The 19264-nt window shown below is 52.9% G+C and overlaps 1 protein-coding gene across 7 annotated transcripts in view; it reads left to right on the top strand.

The window, feature by feature from the left end:
* The window catches only part of ARHGEF10L (Rho guanine nucleotide exchange factor 10 like), a 180143-nt gene that overhangs the window by 30428 nt on the left and 130451 nt on the right, over positions 1–19264 (top strand). The window contains exon 1 of one of the 7 annotated variants that reach the window (XM_073007777.1): positions 18268–18286. The exons of 5 other annotated variants lie outside the window; for them this stretch is intronic. The gene's annotated coding sequence lies outside the window, so the exon portion shown is untranslated. Of the gene's footprint in view, positions 1–18267; positions 18287–19122; positions 19142–19264 lie in introns of those variants that run through there. One more of the 7 variants, XM_073007776.1, reaches the window with a different exon arrangement.

Below are 19264 nucleotides of genomic sequence, written 5' to 3'. Positions count from 1 at the left end.
TCCAACACATATTTACTGAGCACCTACTGAATGCTGTGCGCTGGGCAAGGAACTGGAGATTCCAAGATGAGTAAGGTATGGTGCCCCTTAGTCTGGTGAGGGAGGCGGACGGGCAACAGCTGAAGGGTGGACGGTGCCTGATGCAGGTGGAGGAGCCCTGAGGAGGCTTCCCAGGGGAGTGTCCAAGCCAGGCAGTGGGAAAGGCAGAGTTAGGTCAGGAAGCAGGAGGCATTCCAGGCATGTGCCGAGGCTCGGGGAAGGGAATAGCAGGGCCATGTCAGGGAGGGTGAAGGGGGTGCTGCTCAGGACCTCTGTCCATTGCACTAGGGGCTTGTACTTTATCTTGTGGGCCCTGTGAGCTGGTCACCTGTTTCAAGCCAGGGGATGATGGGATTAGAACTTTTTGTTTGAGGTAGAGATTGTGCTGCAAGGAACAGGAGAGTTACGAGGGAGAGCTTTCAAGGCTGTTAAAAGGCTCTCTGGCCAGGCGTGGTGGCTCATGCCTGTAATCTCAGCACTTTGGGAGGCTGAGGTGGGCGGATCACGAGGTCAGGAGATCAGAACCATCCTGACTAACACGGTGAAACCCCATCTCTACTAAAAATACAAAAAATTAGCTGGGGATGGTGACAGGCGCCTGTAGTTCCAGCTACTCAGGAGGCTGAGGCAGGAGAATGGCATGAACCTGGGAGGCAGAGCTTGCAGTGAGCTGAGATCACGCCACTGCACTCCAGCCTGGGTGATAGAGTGAGACTCTGTCTCAAAAAAAAAAAAAAAAAAAAAAAAGGCTCTCTGATTTCTAGGTCATTCTCTGAACCCTGCTGCTTCCTTACTCCTTCCCAAATTCTGCTAATTTTTCTTTTCCAAAAAGATTTCTGAGTCAGAAAGGTTAAGCAACTTGCCTGAGGTCGCACAGGGTGCCAGGGCATCCGGGCTGGGACTGCTCTCCTAACAGAAACAACCACAGTCCCAGGGGTGGAAGTGGATGGTGAGTAACCCTAAGGAGGGGCTCACTAGAGGCTTGAGTTGAAGGTCACCGTCCACAGGTCCCCGTGTGGCTTTAAACATTGCCTTTTTGCAGTCTCAGAGAACAGTTGGTGCTTCTGGGCAGAAGGAGCTGGGCTGCCGCTGGGAGCCGGGACTGGGGCTTTCCCGGAGCTGCATGGGTTATTTAAGCAGTTTCCTGGGCATCTGCTTCCTTCCCAGTGAGTGATGGGAAAAATCCACGGGGCTGGTGCAGGATTCGATTAACAGGTCACATGAGGTCAGTGAGGGAGGCAGTGCCCGCTGGGGAGGGCAGATGCCAGGCAGAGGCTGGGGGGAGGGGGAGATGGGAGCATTTCCCAGAGCCCTGCGCCATGAGCTCTGTCACTTTGGGCAGGTGTCTCACCTCGCTGGAGTCTTGGTTCCCTTGCCTGTAAAGCAGAGATAATATGAAACGTGACCAGTAGGATTGAAAGAATAACCAATGTCCACTGCAGGCCGGAAGTGTGCCAGGCTCCGTTCGTTCATGATCTTGTTTCAATCTCTCTTTTTTCTTTTTTTTTTGAGATAGAACCTCACTCTGTCACCCAGGCTGGAGTGCAGTGGCGTGATCTTGGCTCTCTGTAACCTCTGCCTCCCAGGTTCAAGTGATTCTCCTGCCTCAACCTCCCAAGTAGCTGGGACTACAGGTGTGTGCCACCACACCTGGCTAATTTTTTTTTTTTTTTTTTTTTAGTAGATACAGGGTTTCACCATATCAGCTAGGCTGGTCTCGAACTCCTGACCTCAAGTGATCTGCTCCCCTCAGCCTCCCAAAGTGCTGGGGTTACAGGCGTGAACCACCATGTCCAGCCTCTTGTTTCAATCCCTTGTCATCTTGTGAGGTATGGATGGTCATTATCTTCATTTTATAGATGACACAGCTGAGGAACAGAAAGCGTAGATATTTTGCCCCAAGTCACACAACTAGTAAATGGCAGAATTCGAACTTGACCCTCTAACTCTGGAGCCCTCCCCTGAAATCCCTCTGGTCCCTGCCAAACTTTGCTCAGCTGAGCATGAGTCCGTTCCTTGGCAAATCACTTGATAGGATCCTGTGGGGCACTAGCATTCTGCCCACCCAAGTTTGGGACACCCCAAAACCTACAACCCCTTAAGTTTTATCACAAAGCCTTGGAGCTCCAGTGGGCCTCAGTCCCTGGCTTGTTATCTTGCAGCCACTTGGGGCTGACCTGGGACCAGAACCCCAGCATCCCAGACTCCTGGACTTCTACTCTTTTCACTCCTCCAGGGCCTCAGAGGGGGACCGGACTGGGAGCCAGTTGCCTGGGTTCTAATCCCACTTCTTCCTTGAACCAGCCAGAAGAGCTTGGGCAACATTTCGCTTTGCTCCCGCCTTTACCCTACGCCTCAGTTTCCTCTTCTGTGAGATGGGTAGATTGAGAATCTAGAGTCTTTACCAATTCTAATAATTCGTAAGTGTAAGATTTCAGGTTTCTAGGAACCTGTAAGAGTCAAACATTTGCCACCTTTTCTACTTCCTGTCCTCTATTGCCTATGGGACTCAGAGAGATTGAGATGAGAAAACAATTCGCGAACCCTCTAGAGTTTGTTAGGCTGTAGTCTGAGGGTGTGGCTCATGCCTGTAAAATCCCAGCACTTTGGTAGGCTGAGGTGGGAGCGTTGCTTGAGCCCTGGAGTTCAAGACCAGCCTGGGCAACATAGTGAGGCCCCATCTTTACAAAAAAATCAAAAAACCAAAATTTAGCCTGGTGTGGTGGTGTGCACCTGTGGTCCCAGCTACTCAGGAGGTTAAAGTGGAAAGATGGCTTGAGCCCAGGTGGTTGAGGCTGCAGTGAGCTCTGATGGTACCACTGCACTCCAGCCTGGGCAGCTCAGTGAGACCCTGTCTCTAAAAAATAAAATAATATATAGCTTACTAGCAGCATGTAATAACGACTATCACTTGAGTACCACTGGGTGCCAGGCACTGTGCTGGCTGCGTCATGTATTATTTTATTGCCTCCTCAACAGGGAGGCGAGTATGATTAGCTCCATGTTAGATGTGAGAACTGAGACACAAAATGTTTAGCTAACTTTCCAAAGGGTCAAGTGATTGCATTACCTGTATATGAAAGCTGGACTTCCAAGACCAGAGGAAGTGCAGAGGACACGTTTGCTAGGTGCTTCCTTGTGGGGGTGGGTACGGCCTCTCTACCTCACGTCCCATCGCTTGGAGCTCTCTGCAAAACCCGTTCTCCCGGGCCCCACATGCAAAAATCCACCCAGTTCATCCACCCTTGAGAAGTGATGTTGAGTCAGATCTGGAAACACTAAACAGGTGAGTCACAGTGAGGATGGTGAGGGGCTGGCCAGGGAGGAACAGGGCTTAGCCCACCATTGGCCAGAGTTCAGCCTTGCCAAGGGGCTCAGCCCAGAGGGCAGGCCTCAGCTGTTTACAGAGAAGGGGACTTGGGAGCAGGGAGAGGATGCGGCTGGCAGGGAGGGAGACAGAGGAGCTGAGGGTCAGACAGCAGAGCTAGAAGGGTTTTCAGGGGTCATCCAGTCCACATATAGGACATCTCAGTCCCAGAGAGGGGCCAAGACTTATCCTAGGTCACACAGTCCATGGTGCCAGACCCAGCAATAGAAGGGGATTTTGAGGGAGGCTGAGGATTCAGCCTTCCTACCTCCTTCTCTCCCTCCCTCCTTCCCTTCCTTCCTTCCTTTCTTTTTTTTTCTTCTCATCTTCTTCTTTTTTTTTTTTTTTGACAGGGTCTTGCTCTGTCGCCCAGGCTGGAACACAGTGGCATGATCACAGCTCACTGCAGCCTCGATTCCTGGGCTCAGGTGATCCTCCCACCTCAGCCTACCGAGTAACTGGGGCTATAGGCACATGCCAACATGCTAGGCTAGTTTTTGCATTTTTTTGTAGAGATGGGGTTTTGCCATGTTGCCCAGGCTGGTCTCAAACTCCTGCACTCAAGCGATCTTTCTGCCTTGGCCTCCCAAAGTGCTGGGATTAGAAGTGTGAGCCACTGTGCCCGACCCTGGCCACTTTCATGGGCATGACTTTCTGACCGGGCACTATGCTGTTTGCCTTCTCTTTCTCCAATCAGGAGAACAAGAACAAACAGCAACAATAATAAAGGAATCATCTTGCTAAATCCTAAGCATATTTGTTGCCAATATGGGTAGACTGTACCCAAGTCCCACCTCCTCCTCTTCCGAGGTGGATGACTCTGGGCAAGGCACATAACTCCTCTTAGCCTCCAAGTTCCTTTAGCTGTGCCATGGTTTAAGTAGACTCTGAAATTGCAGCACTTCTCAGTGCCTTTAACATGTGGCGTATTGTTATTCTCCAGCAGGGAGACTTCTGCTGTGGTTTTCCATTGTTCCTTGAATGTTGAATGCTTTTTTTTTTCCTCCCAGTGAGCACCTATTGACATATTTCAGGATACAAATGTTTCCTCAAATACACAGATTGAGAACACTGGCGTCAGTGGTTTCTCAGGACGGTTTAAACTTTTTTTTTTTTTTTTTTTTTGGACAGAGTCTTGCTCTGTCTCCCAGGTGGGAGCGTAATGGCATGATCTCATCTCACTGCAACCTCCGCCTGCTGGGTTAAGTGCTTTCTCAGCCTCCCGAGTAGCTGGGATGACAGGCTCACGCCACCATGCCCAGATAATTTTGTATTTTTGGTAGAGACGGGGTTTCTCCATGTTGGTCAGGCTGGTCTCGAACTCCTGACCTCAGGTGATCCGCCCGCCTCGGCCTCCCAAAGTGCTGGGATTATAGGTGTGAGCCACCACGCCTGGCCTGTTTAAACTTTTAAACTCAGACACTGTGGACTGATTATGGAGTTTGGGGGACACATCTACTGAGCTGTGACAGTCAACCCTGCTCTGGGGTCAGCAGCACCATAATCCCCTTGTCTGTTCTTGCTTCTTTCTTTCTCTCATACCCCCTCTACCCTGGAGCACCCATTGCTTTATCAGCAGGAGCCTTCCTGGGAGGAAGGTCAGGCTCCTGTAATTGGAGCCACCCTGCCTACATGGGGCAGGAAGACTGGCTGAGATGTCCTGGGCAGGGGCAACTGCCGTACAAAGGCTCTTCTCAGGGACCCTGGCTCACCTGGGAGCATATTTGGAGGCAAGGAGGATGGTGAGGGAGGAGCAGAGACTCCCAATTAGGTCAGGGCAGCCTGGGAGCACTGGGGTGGGCCTGGGAACACGAGGAGGGGCCTGGGAGCGCGTGGGCGGCCTGGGAGCATGCCGGGGAAGGCCGGGAGCACAGGGGGAGACTGGGAGTACTGGGGTGGACTTGGGAGCACGGGGGTTAGCTTGGCTTTGTCATTCACCCTTTTAATGACCTTGGGCAAGGCACAGTCCTTTCTGGGCCTCAGTTTCCTCATCTGTGAAATGAAGGCCTGGGCTTGGTGACTTCTTGGTTCCCTTCAGGGCTGACGTTCTGTGAACTAAGTAATGGAGGAATAGGTACATTTCGTACCTTTTGGCCACACCCTGGTTTGCTGGGTTTCTTGGGGTCCTCCAAGGCTTCCCCCATCAGGAAATTTTCTCTCTCAGAAGGCGCGGTATGTGTGAAGATGCTGGATACAGGCAGGTGGCCTAAGCACCCTGGAAACCGAGAGCCAGTAATTCTCATACATTAATGTGAGCCAGGGTCACCCAGACAAGCCTGCTAAGAAGGCAGATTCTTGGGTCTCATCCCAAGAGACTCTAGTGTTATAGGTTGGTATCAGAAGCTTAGCATCTGCATTTAAAAGAAGCCTCCCCTTCACTCAGGTGGCTCTGAAGTCAGTAGTTCAAGGATGACTTTTTGAAAAAGGCTGTTAGACTCTTTGAGCCTTAGGAAAGGCTGGGCACAGCGGCACTTGCCTGTAGTCCCAGCTCCTCAGGAGGCTAAGGCAGGACAATCACTTGAGTCCAGGAGTAAGAGGCTGCAATATGCTATGATTGTGCTTGCGAATAGCTTCTGCACTCCAGCTTGGACAACATAGCAAGACCCCATCTCTTAAAAAAAAAAAAAATTACGGCCGGGTGGGGTGGCTCAGGCCTGTAATCCCAGCACTTTGGGAGGCTGAGGTGGGTGGATCACTTGAGGTCAGGAGTTTGAGACCAGCCTGGGCAACATGGTGAAACCTTGTCTCTACTAAAAATACAAAAATCAGCTGGGTGTGGTGGCGTGCACCTGTAACCCCAGCTGCTCAGGAGGCTGAGGCAGGAGAATTGCTTGAACTCAGGAGGGAGAGGTTGCAGTGAGCCAAGATTGCGCCGTTGCACTCCAGCCTGGGCAACAAGAGCCAGACTCCATCTCAAAAAAAAAAAAAAAAAAACAAAAAAAACAACAAAAAAAAGAAAATGCGTAGGAACATGCTAACCTTTTGGGGTTGGTGATGGGCTCTGTGTGGGATGCCCTCACCTGCAGTAACAGCCTTCAAGAGCTGGTGACTCCTCTTCCCACACACTGGTGTGTCCCAAACCTGGCTGATTGTCAGAATTGCCAGAAAGCTTTTGAACAAAATAGGAATTCCTGAGCCTCATTATTAGAGATTCAGAGGCAGCAGATCTTGGCTGGGACCGCAGGATCCCCATGTTTGAAAAGCTCCTCAGATCTTTTGTTAATTTGTTTATCATTTGTTGGACAAGTATGTCTCAAGGCCTGTGATGGAATGGCCTAGGCCCAGGGAAAGGACACATAATTGTAAGGTCAGACACAGTCTCGGACATTATGTCACCTGCTCTATGGCTTGGTGAAGGAGACAGACGGTGATTACATAGGGATGCTTGGCCAGGCTGGGGAAACACGTAGCAAGAAAATGGTTGGGTCAGACTAAATACTTGGGGCAAAGCTAGGATTCCTGGGTTGCTGAGCTCCAGTAAATTCTACATTGAAATAAAGCCCTGGCACAGTGTCCTCTGGCCACTACTTACATTCTCGTGTCATCCATCCACTCTCCCTCCCCCTCATCCACCCACTCACCCATTCATTCATCTGTCCATTCATTTACCCACCTACCCATGCATCCATCTGTCCATCTGTCCATCTGTCTACCCGTTTGTCCATCCATCCATCCATCCATCCATCCATCCATCCATCCATCCATCCATCCACTGGCCCATCCATTCATCCATTTATCTACCCATCCACCTACTTATTCATTCATCTGTTCATCCACCCACCCACCCATTTATTCACCCACTCATCCACCCATCATCTCTTGAATCTCTTCGGCATGCTAAGGACTGTCCTGGGTATTGGAGAGACAGAAATGAAAGGCATTATTCTTGCCTTCAAGGAACTCACAGTCTAGTGGGCTGTCAGAAAACTAAGCAAATGATTCCAGTCCAGAGTGTTAGGTGCCCAGAGGGACAAGTGGCCAGCTGTCTGTCCCAGTGGTCATCATGGGAGACTGCTCTGATGCCAGCTGCATGTGCTAAGCAAAATGTATTCCAGAGTGGCCCAGGCAGATGAGGTGGGGAATGGCTTCCAGGCCCAGGAAGGGTCTTGCCTTTGGGAAGGCAGGTCATCATGGCTGGGGCAGGTGGGGACCTCTTCCTCTCTTGACACTCAGATTCTGTTTGGTTTTCCAAGTGGCCCCACGAGGTCTGGTCCTTGGTAGATGCTTAGCCAACATGAGTTGTCCGTGAATGGGGAGATGAGTCAGAAGGGATGCCCTGTGAACCTCACTGAGGAGCTGTGGCTCTGGGGGGCCACAGACAGGGTCCAGGCAGGGGACAACACTGTGCCACAGGCTCCCTGGGCTGGGCAGGGAGAATGGAGGGGAGGGCTGAGGGGCCCTTCCCCAGCTTCCTCGGCTTTCAGCTCTTTTCTTGTGCAGATTGGAACCTTTGCATTCACGAAAGTTGATGACTCCTTTCCACCAGTGAATTTCCTGCAACCCACAGGGCCCGGCCTCAATTGGGGTGTTGGGGGGAACAGAATGACGTGGGAAGAGGAGAGTGGTGGATGCAGCGGCAGCTAAGAGCCTTGGCCTCTGGAATCAGACTGCCTGATGTAGAGTTTCACTTCTGCCACTTGTCAGCTGTATGTCCTGGGGCAAGTGTCTCAACCTTTCTGTTTCAGTTCAGTTTCTCAGTTGGGGATAATATCAACCCCTATCTCATATGGTTGTTGGGACGATTAGGAGTTATTTCTAGTAAAGCACTTAGCACAATCCTGGTGTACGGTAAGCATCGACACAAGGCAGCTTCGATGTGGAACTTTGGAGGCAGCGTGTCACAGGGGCAGGAGCTAGAAGGGGCTGGGTATTTCTTAGCCCTGGAGCCAGAAGACCTGCTTGGAATCCCACCCCTGCCTCTGACTGATTGTAGAGACCTTGGCAGGCTGATTCAATGCTCTGAGCTCAGATTTGTCATCTGTGAAAAGGCGACCGACACCCCCCAGGGCTGTTGGGAGGTGTCACTGGGTCTGATGGCTCATTCTCTGTGTTGGGCTTATGATTGAGGTAGGAAAACTCTAAACAGGAGGAGTGAAATCTTCGTTTGCTAGGGTGGCCTGGATGGCCGTGCCTGGGGGTCAGTCTGTGGGGTCTGTCGGGCCACCTCTCTTGGCCCTGGCCTTCTCCCTCAGTTGCCCTCACAGTTGCAGGTTCCTAAGGAAAGGGATGGTCATGTGACTGGGGCCCAGGGTCTTTAGAACAAGGTGCTACAGGCGCAGAGGGTCAGGCTGGCGCCATTTCATTTGCAGGAGTGCTGGGGAAGGTGACTGTCCTCCTCCAGCCACACTGCGTCCGGGTGCCCAGGAGAGACTGAGGTTTCTGGCGCCTGCCCTGGGTTCAGCACCCCCGTCCCTCCACACCTCATGTTCCTGCTTGATTTGAATTCTCAGGGTTGGGTGACTCAGGCATGCCTGATGCCCTGCAAGATTTGGGTCACAAGCAGGTAAATATTAACCCACACGCATAGCTCTGAATGCAAACCTGTTTGGACTGACTGCTTGGGGGATGGCTAGGTTCTGAGTGCCACCTCTCCCCCAAGCTGATGGCCAAGGTAAGCAGGTGCCCTCCAGGGGAACAAGGTCACCTGCTCTGTGCCAGGTGATTGCACTGAATTCATGCCACTGTCCAGTAGCAGGGGCTGCTGTATCTATTTTACATCAGAGGAGGAAACCAAGACATCAGGAGGGGAGGCCAGCTCGGTTACACAGCTAATGAGAAACGGGCCTGTGGCTGGAACCTGGGAGTGCCTCCCTGCAGAGTCTACGCTTTTCCCACCTGGATCTCCAGCTGTCTCCTTGCTGTTAGGGTCACACGGCAATGCTGTGTGTATCAGAGGCACCTAGGTTTGCTTTCTGGCTCTACTTTGCCTGGGCCTCAAATGCCCCTTTTGTGAAATGGGTTCAGGCTGGTTTGGGGTCCCTGATAGGCAGGAACCAACCCAGGACACCTGAGTGCAGTCATGGGGCCTGGGTTGGGATTTGGGAGTAACCACCTGGCCAGCCAAACAAGCATCTTTTTCTTTTTTTATTTTTGAGATGGAGTTTCGCTCTTGTTGCCCAGGCTGGAGTGCAACAGCGCGGTCTCAGCTCACCACAACCTCCGTCTCCTGGTTCAATCGATTTTCCTGCCTCAGCCTCCTGAGTAGCTGGGATTACGGGCATGCACCACCACACCCGTCTAATTTTGTATTTTTAGTAGAGGTGGGGTTTCTCCTTGTTGGTCAGGCTGGTCTCAAACTCCTGACCTCAGGTGATCTGCCGACCTCCCAAAGTGCTGGGATTACAGGCGTGAGCCACTGCAGCCGGCCCTCAAGCATCTCTTGACCTCCCAGGAGGCACTGTGGGGACACCCAGGGAGGAGCCACGGTTTCTGTCCTCTGGGAGCTGACACATGAGCAAGAGTGAGAACACAGGTTTAGGGGCTTCAGGACTGGTTTGAATCCTGGGTCTTAGTAGCTGTGTGGTCTTGGGCAGGTGCCTTTGCCTTGCTCAGCCTTTGGGGCTCCTGGGGCTTCCTCCAAAGACGGGAATAACAAGTCTTACTTCAGAGTGCATTGTGAGGCTAGAGTGAGATGGTGTCTGCAAAGCTTCCAGCATATAGTAGGTGCTCAGTAAGGTGGTTTCCCCTGCCCAGACCCTCAGATGACCATCTTCTAAGTCTGAGAGCAACCAGTGGGCCTCAAAGGTGATTGAGGGCTGCTTCCTCTGCCCTGCGCTCACCGCCATGATGCTGGCAGCCCGGGAGCAGCCTCTGACAGTTCTGTGGGCAGCTGGAGATGGGGCAGAAGTGGGCATCAGCCCCACAGTGGGGGCACTGGGAGGTGGGGCCAGGCTTGAGTGGGAGGAGAGGGAGATGCTGGCATTTCCTTGGTCCTGCCCCCACAGCCTTGCAGTCAGAGGTAGCCCTGATGAGCCCTCTGCAGTCCTGAGTGCCTTCTTCTCCTGTCTCACAGAGGGGGAAACTCAGAACCCCTGATAGCAGAAGTGACTTGCCCAGTGTTGATGGGCGCTGGTGGCAGAGCCAGGCTGACCCCCAGCCTGAGGCCCACCTGATCCCGATGCTGCACTCCTAGCTCCTTGGCGTAGGTCCCTGGGGCTGTCGGGTGCCCTGACCTCCCTGGTCTGCCCTGGAGCCAGCCAGCTATGTAAGGAATATTCTGGGGCACATGACTCACAAGGCTGGCCCTTCCTCAGCCAGTGCACTTTTTGTTTTCCTTTCTTTTACTTTTCCCTAATACGGTCTCTTGTGGCCCTTGCTTCTCCTTTCTTGGGCCTCTGAGATGGTAGTGCCTTTTGCCCTGGAAAGCCTGTCCTGGCAGAGCTCCTGTTAGCTGTCAACCACAGCTGCTCAATCGGGAAGGTTCCAAGGGAGGCTGAGCAAAGGCATCAGAGCTGCACAGACCTGGGCCATAGCTTGGCCGACCCACTCCCTAGCTGTGTGACCTTGGACAAGTCACTTTGCCTCTCTCAGCCTCAGTTCAGATTCAGTTCAATCCAACCAACACTTATTGAAGACTTGTTAGTGCCCGGTATGATATTAGCCATTGCAGGTGGAGCAGCTCCCCTGGGAGCCTCAAGATTGAGTCGGGGTTGGGTGCAGTGGCTCACGCCTGTAATCCCAGCACTTTGGGAGGCTGAGGTGGGCGGATCACTTGAGCCTAGGAGTTGGAGACCAACCTGGGCAGCATGATGAGACCTCGTCTCTACAGACAAATACACAAAATTAGCTGGGTGTGGTGGCGTACACCTGCAGTCCTAGCTACTCAGGAGGCTGAAGTGGGAGGATCATTTGAGCCTGGGTAGTAGAGGCTGTAGTGAACCATAATAGTGCCACTGCACTCCAGCCTGTGCGACAGAGTGAGGCCTTGTCTCAAACAAACAAACAAAAAGATTGAGTGGGGCGTCAAGTGGGACCCTGCATATCCACCTCATAGTGTTGTGAGGATTATGGGAAATAACACATAAAGCACTGCATATGGTTCCTGGTTTTAGTAGAGTCTCAGAAATGACACTGAACGTTCATTTATTCCTGGCTAGTGAGAGCAGTGCTGGGATTTCAGGTGAATCTTTCTCACTTTGATTTCATACTTGTTGGCAGGAAAGTGCGGAGGCTGCTTCTGCTGGTATTGTGTTGATTTTTTGTATACATTGGTGAGGTGAGCTACTCCCTGCTTGTGAGTTGAGGCTGCCATGTTCCCAGGTGTGCCCAGATCTTTGAAGGAGGAAGCACAGCCCATGTGGTGCCCTGTCCTAGGGCAGTCCACCCCTGGCCCATGCTGGGCACCCAAGAGGTGTTTGTTGAACTAATAGGAGAGGCAGTGGCAAGCTGGGGTACATCCTAGCAGTGTGATTGACATGGGAACGGGGGGTCTGGGAACCACAGCAGGCGGCCATGGGACCATCTGACCAGGGCAAGAGGGGTCCTGGGATGGGAGGGGAAGCTGAGGACTGGCCTGTGCAGGATGAGAGGCCTCATTCTGAGAAACTTGAGGATGAGAGGAGGGCTGGGTGTGGGAAGGAGGCAGATTTAGACCCTTCTCCTCGGGGGCAAGGAATCTTCTGCGAAAGGAAGAATTTCAATATGGGAGTTTGATGTGGGCCAGTGAGTCGGGCTTAGAGTGGGGGGCATTTATGGAATACCCACACTGTGCCAGGCACAGGGTTAGGATCAGTAAGCTTTGTCAGGGAACCCTTTTCTTTTTTTGTTTTTTTGAGACAGGGTCTCGTTCCATTGCCCGGGGTGGAGTGCAGTGGCTCCATCTTGGCTCACTGCACCCTCGACTTCCCAGGCTCAAGTGATCCCCCCACTTTAGCCTCTGGAGTAGCTGGGACTACAGGCGCGTACCACCATGCCCGGCTAATTTTTGTATTTTTTGTAGACATGGGGTTTCCCCATGTTGCCCGGGCTGGTCTTGAACTCCTGAGCTCAAGCAATCTGCCTGTCTTGGCCTCCCAAAGTGCTGGGATTACAGGCATGAGCCACTGTGCCCGGCCCGTTTTTCTTTCTGTTTGTTCACTGATGTGTCCCAAGTACCCAGAACAGGGCTTGGCTCATGGAGGTGCTTAATAAATGTGGGTTGAATGAATGAATGATTGGATGAATGAATGAATGTTACCTAATTGGGTCTCAGGCGTGCCATGACACCCAGTTTGCAGATGAATAAACTGAGGCTTAGGGAGGTTAAGTCGCACATTTGCTAGGTTGTGGATCTGGGATTTGGTGTCCCCACTGACTCTAGAGCCTGTGCACAGACCCACCTATCTATTAGGATCCTCAAGGAGGAATTCTTTCTGTGACTGACAGGTTGGATTTCAGCCTCTCAAAGACCCCTCCATCATCGGAGAGGGTCTGATTGTGGGAAGAAACAAAATGATTGACCCCGACAACGGCTGGGTCAGTGCTGCGAGTGGACAGCAGATAGCTCCTGCCACTAACTCGTGTTCTGATCAGTGGGTGCCCTTTCAAGGAGCCAGGTTGGGAGAGAGATGGATGCTGCCAGCCCCAAGGAGGCCCTTCCAGGCTTGGTCTGACATCATCGTTATCCTCAGCCACAGAGCGGGAGGTCACTGGCTCTGGCATGGCTGGTACATAGTGCTTGCTCTGGCCTGCACAGTGGGGCCTGTGTCTCAGCTCACCCCTGCCTGGGTGCATCTCCAGGGTGGTGGCTGGATGGCCTAGGTGAATCCCAGGTCTTCACGGGGACATAAGCCTGCCCTCAGCCCCCAGGTGGTTCTGGATCGGAAAGCCCGGGAGCCTAGGGCTGGGACCCAGAGAGACTTGGAGGAGTGCGGCTTTCAGAGGCTCTGTTAGGGGCAGTGCAGCTGCAACACTTCAGGGGGGCCATTGGTCTGGGGCACTTGGTCTGTGAGTCCCCCAAGTTCTCCTCCTGATGTGCTGTCCCACTGGGGCCCTGTCCTACTTGCTTCCATGGGTGGGGTCTTCATGGTCCCACCTGAGTGCTCCCTGGCAGCACAGGAGCCCAGCTGACTGGTGGTGGGCTAGTGGCTGAGGTTTTAACTTGCAAATACTGCAGGGGCTCAAGGCACAGGCTCTGCAGCCACGTGGCCTGGGTTCAAAGCCCAGCTCTCTCATTTATTGACTGTGTGACCTCCAGCAATTTTCGGAACCTCTCTATGCCTCTGTTTCCTAATCTGTAAAATGGCAATGAGAGTGGCCCCCATCTCAGAGGGTTTTTAGGAGGAAATTATAGGAGCTGTAGGAGTACAGGGCTTGGATTAGCACTGGGCCCTTAGCACGCTGTTAACACGTTTGGTGTCTGATGTTGATTTTAGCACTGACATTGGGCAATACAAGGAGCCACTGCATTTCTTTTGTGCCCTTTGACTGGGACCTGGATTTCACTTCCTCAGTTAATGCTTATCGTGAATGGATGAGTCCCTGGGCCAGGTCAGCAGGGACAAGAGGAGCAAAGGCAGCACCAGGACACTTCACTCCCATCCAAGGCCCCATTCGGGCAGCTATAACGAAATGCCATGACTGTTACCAGCAACAGGCAGTTATTTCTCAAAGTTCTGAAGGCTGGAAGCCCATGATCAAGGCAACAGCAGATTCGGTGTCGGTGAGGGCCTGTTCCTTATAGATGACACCTTCTCACTGTGTCCCTGTGTGGTGGGAGGGCCTAGCTGGGGCCTTGTTTACAAGGACACTAATCCCTTTCATGAGGGCTCCATCCTCATGACCTGATTACCTCCCCAAAGCCCCACCGCCTAATCCATCACCTTGGGGTGAGGTTTCTGCATAGGAATTGTAGGGGGATACAAACATGCAAATACTGTGGGGCTCAAGGCACATGCCGTGGAAGCCCTCATTTCTACCTTCTTCCCTTCTCCCTCCCGCGAAGCATTTGCTTCTTGCTGCTGCATCCCAGGCATTGCAGAAGAACTATCCATGCTTTTGGTCACCCTTTAAAGGAGCGCTGATGGACGGGTCCCCCTCCAACTCCCCATTGCCGGAATCTAGACTTGAGTCTGCTCTCAGGAGTTCCTAGAGCCCCCAGGCCTCCTGAAGGGAAGCCCAGCGGCTATTGTCAATACCATTCCGTTCTCCTTCCCCTTCTGGACTGCCAGCGGCTGTGTCTTTCTCACCACAGCAGGGGATACTTGATGAATATGCATACAGGGTTGAGCCATGCGCTAGGCTCCGGGACACAGGGCAGGAGGGCACAGCTCCTGGTCTCCAAGAGCTCGCAGTCTGATTGTTTATTTACGAATGCGGGTGCCAGGACCGTGGCTGGGCGCTGAGGATGTAGAGAGGCATAAGATGCAGTCCCACCTTAAAGAGGTGGCCGTACATATTCCCCCTGCCTCCCCAGCTGCCTCCTCTCCCCACCTCCTGTATTCCGGATGCTGGGCCAGGTGGTGCAGATGCAGAGACAAGTAGGTCGTGGTCTCCGCCCCCACAGTCTAGCAGGGAGAGGCACAAAAACAAGTACTGTAGCAGGATGCAGTTTCTTTAGACACTTGTAGTCTGGTGTTTATCTGCCATGGAAACCAGTGGCAATGGCTTTGGTCTCTGTATTCCTGTGACTAGTAACGGTGACACAACCCTGCATTAACAGGCCAGCGCCTGCTATAGATCCCCAGAGGACTTCCCCAGTGCCCTCTGATCGGGGTTTCCCAGCCTCGATCCATTGATATTTGGGCTGGATCATTCTTTGCGTTGGGACTGTCCTGTGCCCTAAAGGATGTTTAGCAGCTTCCTTGGCCTCCACCCACCAGATGCCAGTAGCGTCCCCACTCCCCTCCTAGTGTGGCAACCAAAGCGTCTCCTGCCATTGCCAAATGTCCCTTGGGGGACACAATAGCCACCAGTTGAGAACCATGGCCTCCTATAGATCTATAAAGTTGTAACTATAAATTAAGGTGGGATGGAAATTTTGAAATCCAATACTGTCTCCTTCCTCAACATCCCATGTACCTTGGGAGCATCAGTGATCTGGTTTGGCATAAAATGCAAACATCTTCTGGGATGTGGAGGGGCCCTTGGAGGCCGGAGCAGCTGTGCACCTTGTCCAGGCCACAGAGAAGCAGGGCCCCTGGCGGAATGAAGTGGATCATTGCCGGGTCTTCATGCGCCCTGTTCTGTGTGGATGCAGTGTTGGGCCGGTCATCACATGGCCAGCATCATACCTGGGAGAGTTGAGTCCAGATGTTCAACTGTCCTCTTGAACCTCAGTTCAGCCCCAGTATTCTCCCTCACCTCACGGCACCTATGACTAGGGGACCAAGTGCTCATCAGCAAATCCCAGAACCTTGAGTGCTTCCCGGGACACAATCAAGATTTGCTGAATGAGTAGGGTGGGGTTGTTGGATGGCAGAGGGATCCCAAGGGATGAAGACTGGCTTTTCTGTCACCCTCTTGAATGCCGTTGAACTTGAAAGTCTCCAGAGTGAGGGAGCGGGGTGTCTGGAGACCTTGACTCTGACACAGCATGTGTGGAAGATGTGACCGCCATCACTCTCTTCCTGCTTTGCACCCTGTTCTGGAGGCAGATGGTGTCCCTGTGTCCTCGTCCTCTGACAAAGAACCGGGCCACAGGACGACCTTGGATAGACCTGGCAAAGGCTCAGTGTTGGCAGGCAGTGTCCAGGTGGCCATCTGTGCATTCGTTTGCCCCTCCAGCTAGCATTTTCGGGCACCTGTTATGCTTGCTGGCAGCCTGCAAGAACTGAGCCCTTGATCCCACCTTCCCAGGCCACTGGACTCTTTCTGCTGGTTACTTGGGATGCTCCTGTGTCAAGTGACACCGGGGACATGCTGGGGGATCATTGAAGGTTTGCTGCCTGGAGGGGTTTGCTGTTCCTAAATTGAGCAGACTGTTTTTGTTTTTTTTGAGACATAGTCTCGCTCTGTCACACAGGCTGGAGTGCAATGGCGCGATCTTGGCTCACTGCAATCTTCGCCTCCCAGGTTCAAGTGATTCTCCTGCCTCAGCCTCTTGAGTAGCTGGGATTACAGGCATGTCCACCACGCCCAGCGACTTTTTTGTATTTTTAGTAGAGACAGGGTTTCACCATGTCGGTCAGACTGGTCTCAAACTCCTGACCTCAAGTGATCCACCTGTTTTGGCCTCCCAAAGTGCTGGGATTACAGGCGTGAACCACTGCGACCAACCTAGCAGAATATTTTTTGAGGTCCAGTCAGGAAGTGGAACCTGAGTTCCTGGGGTTGATTCTCCAGCCGGAGTGCTTTACTTGAAGGGGCTGTGTCTGCAGACAGCTCCAAGCTGGCCCTGTGCTGACCATGCGGATGCAGGGAATTGGAATGTGTCTTTGGCATCATGTACAGAGCTTGGTCATTGCTGCATTTCACACCAACTAAGGCAACTCTGGCCTTGCTGTCTCGTTTTTGGATCCTCCCCCTTCCTGACCTTGACCCTCTTCCCTGGAATCTTGACTTTAAAAGAGGAAGGGGCTGGGTGCAGGCTTTTGGGTGCTCAGTGTTGGGCCAAGCTGATGGCTTCCTAGAGCACTTCAGTGGCCTCCTCTTCCCCAGTGAGGGTGGGTACTGCATGGTCAGATACTGTGGGAGGGGCTGCCCCCTAAGCCTTGCCTTCTCCATCCAGGCAGGCAGTGCCTTCCTGGAGGGCAGTGACAGGGAGCTCTAGGACCTTTCAGCTCTAGCCTGGGACACCACTCCTTCTTGTAGGCCAGTGCTGCTGTTCATTTAGGAGTAGGTGGTCATTTATTCATTCAACAAACACATATTGAGCATTTACTGTGTTCCAGCTCTCAGTGAAGCACTTTCTGAGAATTATTATCTCATTTAATCCTTAGAACAGTCCTGTGCCATGGTGATTCTTACAGTTGTCATTGTATGGAAGAGGAAACCAGGGATCGGAGCAGTGGATGGCATCTGTGTCACAGCTGGCCTCCGCTGGGATTGAGTGCAGAGCTCATTCTCCTAAAAATTCATATCCAGGGCATGATGGTGGCAAAAAGGGGAACCTGGAGGGCACCCTGGCAGGGCCAGAGATTGCTTCAGAGCAGAAATGACCTGGAGTAGAGTGGTCCCGTTTTTCACTGGACAAGCAGCGGTGTCTCTGCCTGCAGGATATCGGCAGTAGGGGGCTTGAAGCTCATTGCACCCAGTGTGGCTTCCATGCCAAGGCAGAAGGAATACTAAGGGGAGTTTAGGACCAGGCTGTGGGCAGCATCCGCGATGTCTGGTTCCTCGTAAGTCGTACCACAGGGTCGGTCAGAAACAGTCTGGCTCTTGTTAAAGTTGACAGGGAAAGAGGATGGGTGTTTGGGAACAGTTCTCTGGGGGGATCATGGTCCCAGATTTGACCTCAACCCAGGACAGCAGGACTCAGGGCAAATCCTTTTCATGATTGAAGTCATCCCTCCCTGCTCTCCCTCCCCCAGCACCTCCAGCCCAGTCTCCCCTGTTCCCTTCCCACAGCCCCAGGCCGCATCTTCTCAGATGGTGAAGTTAATTGCAAGGGAGTGGGATGGACCCACTAGCCTGATCCTGATGGGCCTTTCCAGTCACAGCTGAAAGACCTTGGGTCTAATCATGGATCCACCTTGGATCAGATTCTTGGCTTTGGACAAATCTCTCTACCCTCTGAGCCTCAGTTTCCTCCTCTGTAAAATGGGGTCAGGTGCCTGCCATTTGTGGGTTGGCCATGTGCCTGGAGGAGCTGGTGGGAGGATTAGAGGAGGCACCAGACACGTCTCCTGGCCTGGAGCAGTGCTCAGAGCCAACTCCCTCCAGAGAAGCCCCGGAACAGCTGGAACTGCACTCACACCCATCTCTGGGGAGGACAGCACATCAATGAGGGGCATGGTTTGAATCGTAAGTGCTGGCTGCTCTGAATTCAGCCAGAGCTATCCTGGGCTGTGTGGCTGAGGGCCCCTGGGTGTCCTGTGGCTCCATGCTGGGCTTGCGTTTCAGGAGACCTCAGATTCTGCTGGCCCGCTTGCCCTGCCCTGGTTGGGTGGGTTGAGCTGTTTTTAGCTCTGAGTTTTGCAAAGGCTATTTCTTTCCTGCCCAGAGCTCCCTTGTGGGACAGAGTGAATGGCCCCCTCCCTGCCAGTCAGAGCTTGGGCCTGAAGAAAGGGCTTGGAGCCAGATGGGACCCTGTGGGCTTTGAAAGGGAGGCCTGGTTTGCTGTCTGTGGCCTGTCAACCTGGGACACCGGTGCCCAGCCTTGCTCCTTCTCTGGGAAGCTGAATAGATGCCAGGGCCTCACACCTGACCCGTGGGAAAGGCTGGGGTATGTGCCTGCCTGCTAGTAGCAGATGACAGTGGCAGCCACGGAGGCTTGCAGGTCCTGTCCCCTTTGCCTGGCCACATGCTTCTGACTCACCAGAGGAAGAATGTGGTCTTTTTGGGAGAGAGTTTTTAAAAACAGTCCAAGTCCTTCTCTGGCCCTGTCCCACTCCTCCCCTTCTCATCATTTCCTGGCATCAGCCCCAGACCTCTTTCCACTCTGGTTTTGGGGAACTGCCCCTTTGCAACTTGGCCGTGAAGCTGTTTGTGAAGCTTACTGGGGAGGAGCTGTCCTGGGTGCAGGCTGGTTTCAGAAGGGAGGGGCCCAGCTGTGGCTGCCTCCTCCCCAGGGGCCCAACTTGGGACCAGGGATTTCTGCATTCCTTCGGCAACTGTGCCTTGGGTCGCCTGTGTGTCAGGCCTGTGCCGTGGGTGCAGGTAAGAGTGGGGAACGGTGGTCACAGTCCTGCCTTCATGGAGTCCACATTCTCATAGGAGGAAACTGATAAATAACTAAAATTTATAGTTGCTGCAGGTGTTAAATCCTGTGACAATGGGGAT

This window comes from Chlorocebus sabaeus, chromosome 20, assembly GCF_047675955.1.
Source record: "Chlorocebus sabaeus isolate Y175 chromosome 20, mChlSab1.0.hap1, whole genome shotgun sequence".
Lineage (NCBI taxonomy): Eukaryota > Metazoa > Chordata > Mammalia > Primates > Cercopithecidae > Chlorocebus > Chlorocebus sabaeus.
Note: the sequence above shows the minus strand (reverse complement) of the source record. Positions and strands in the feature narration are given on the sequence as shown.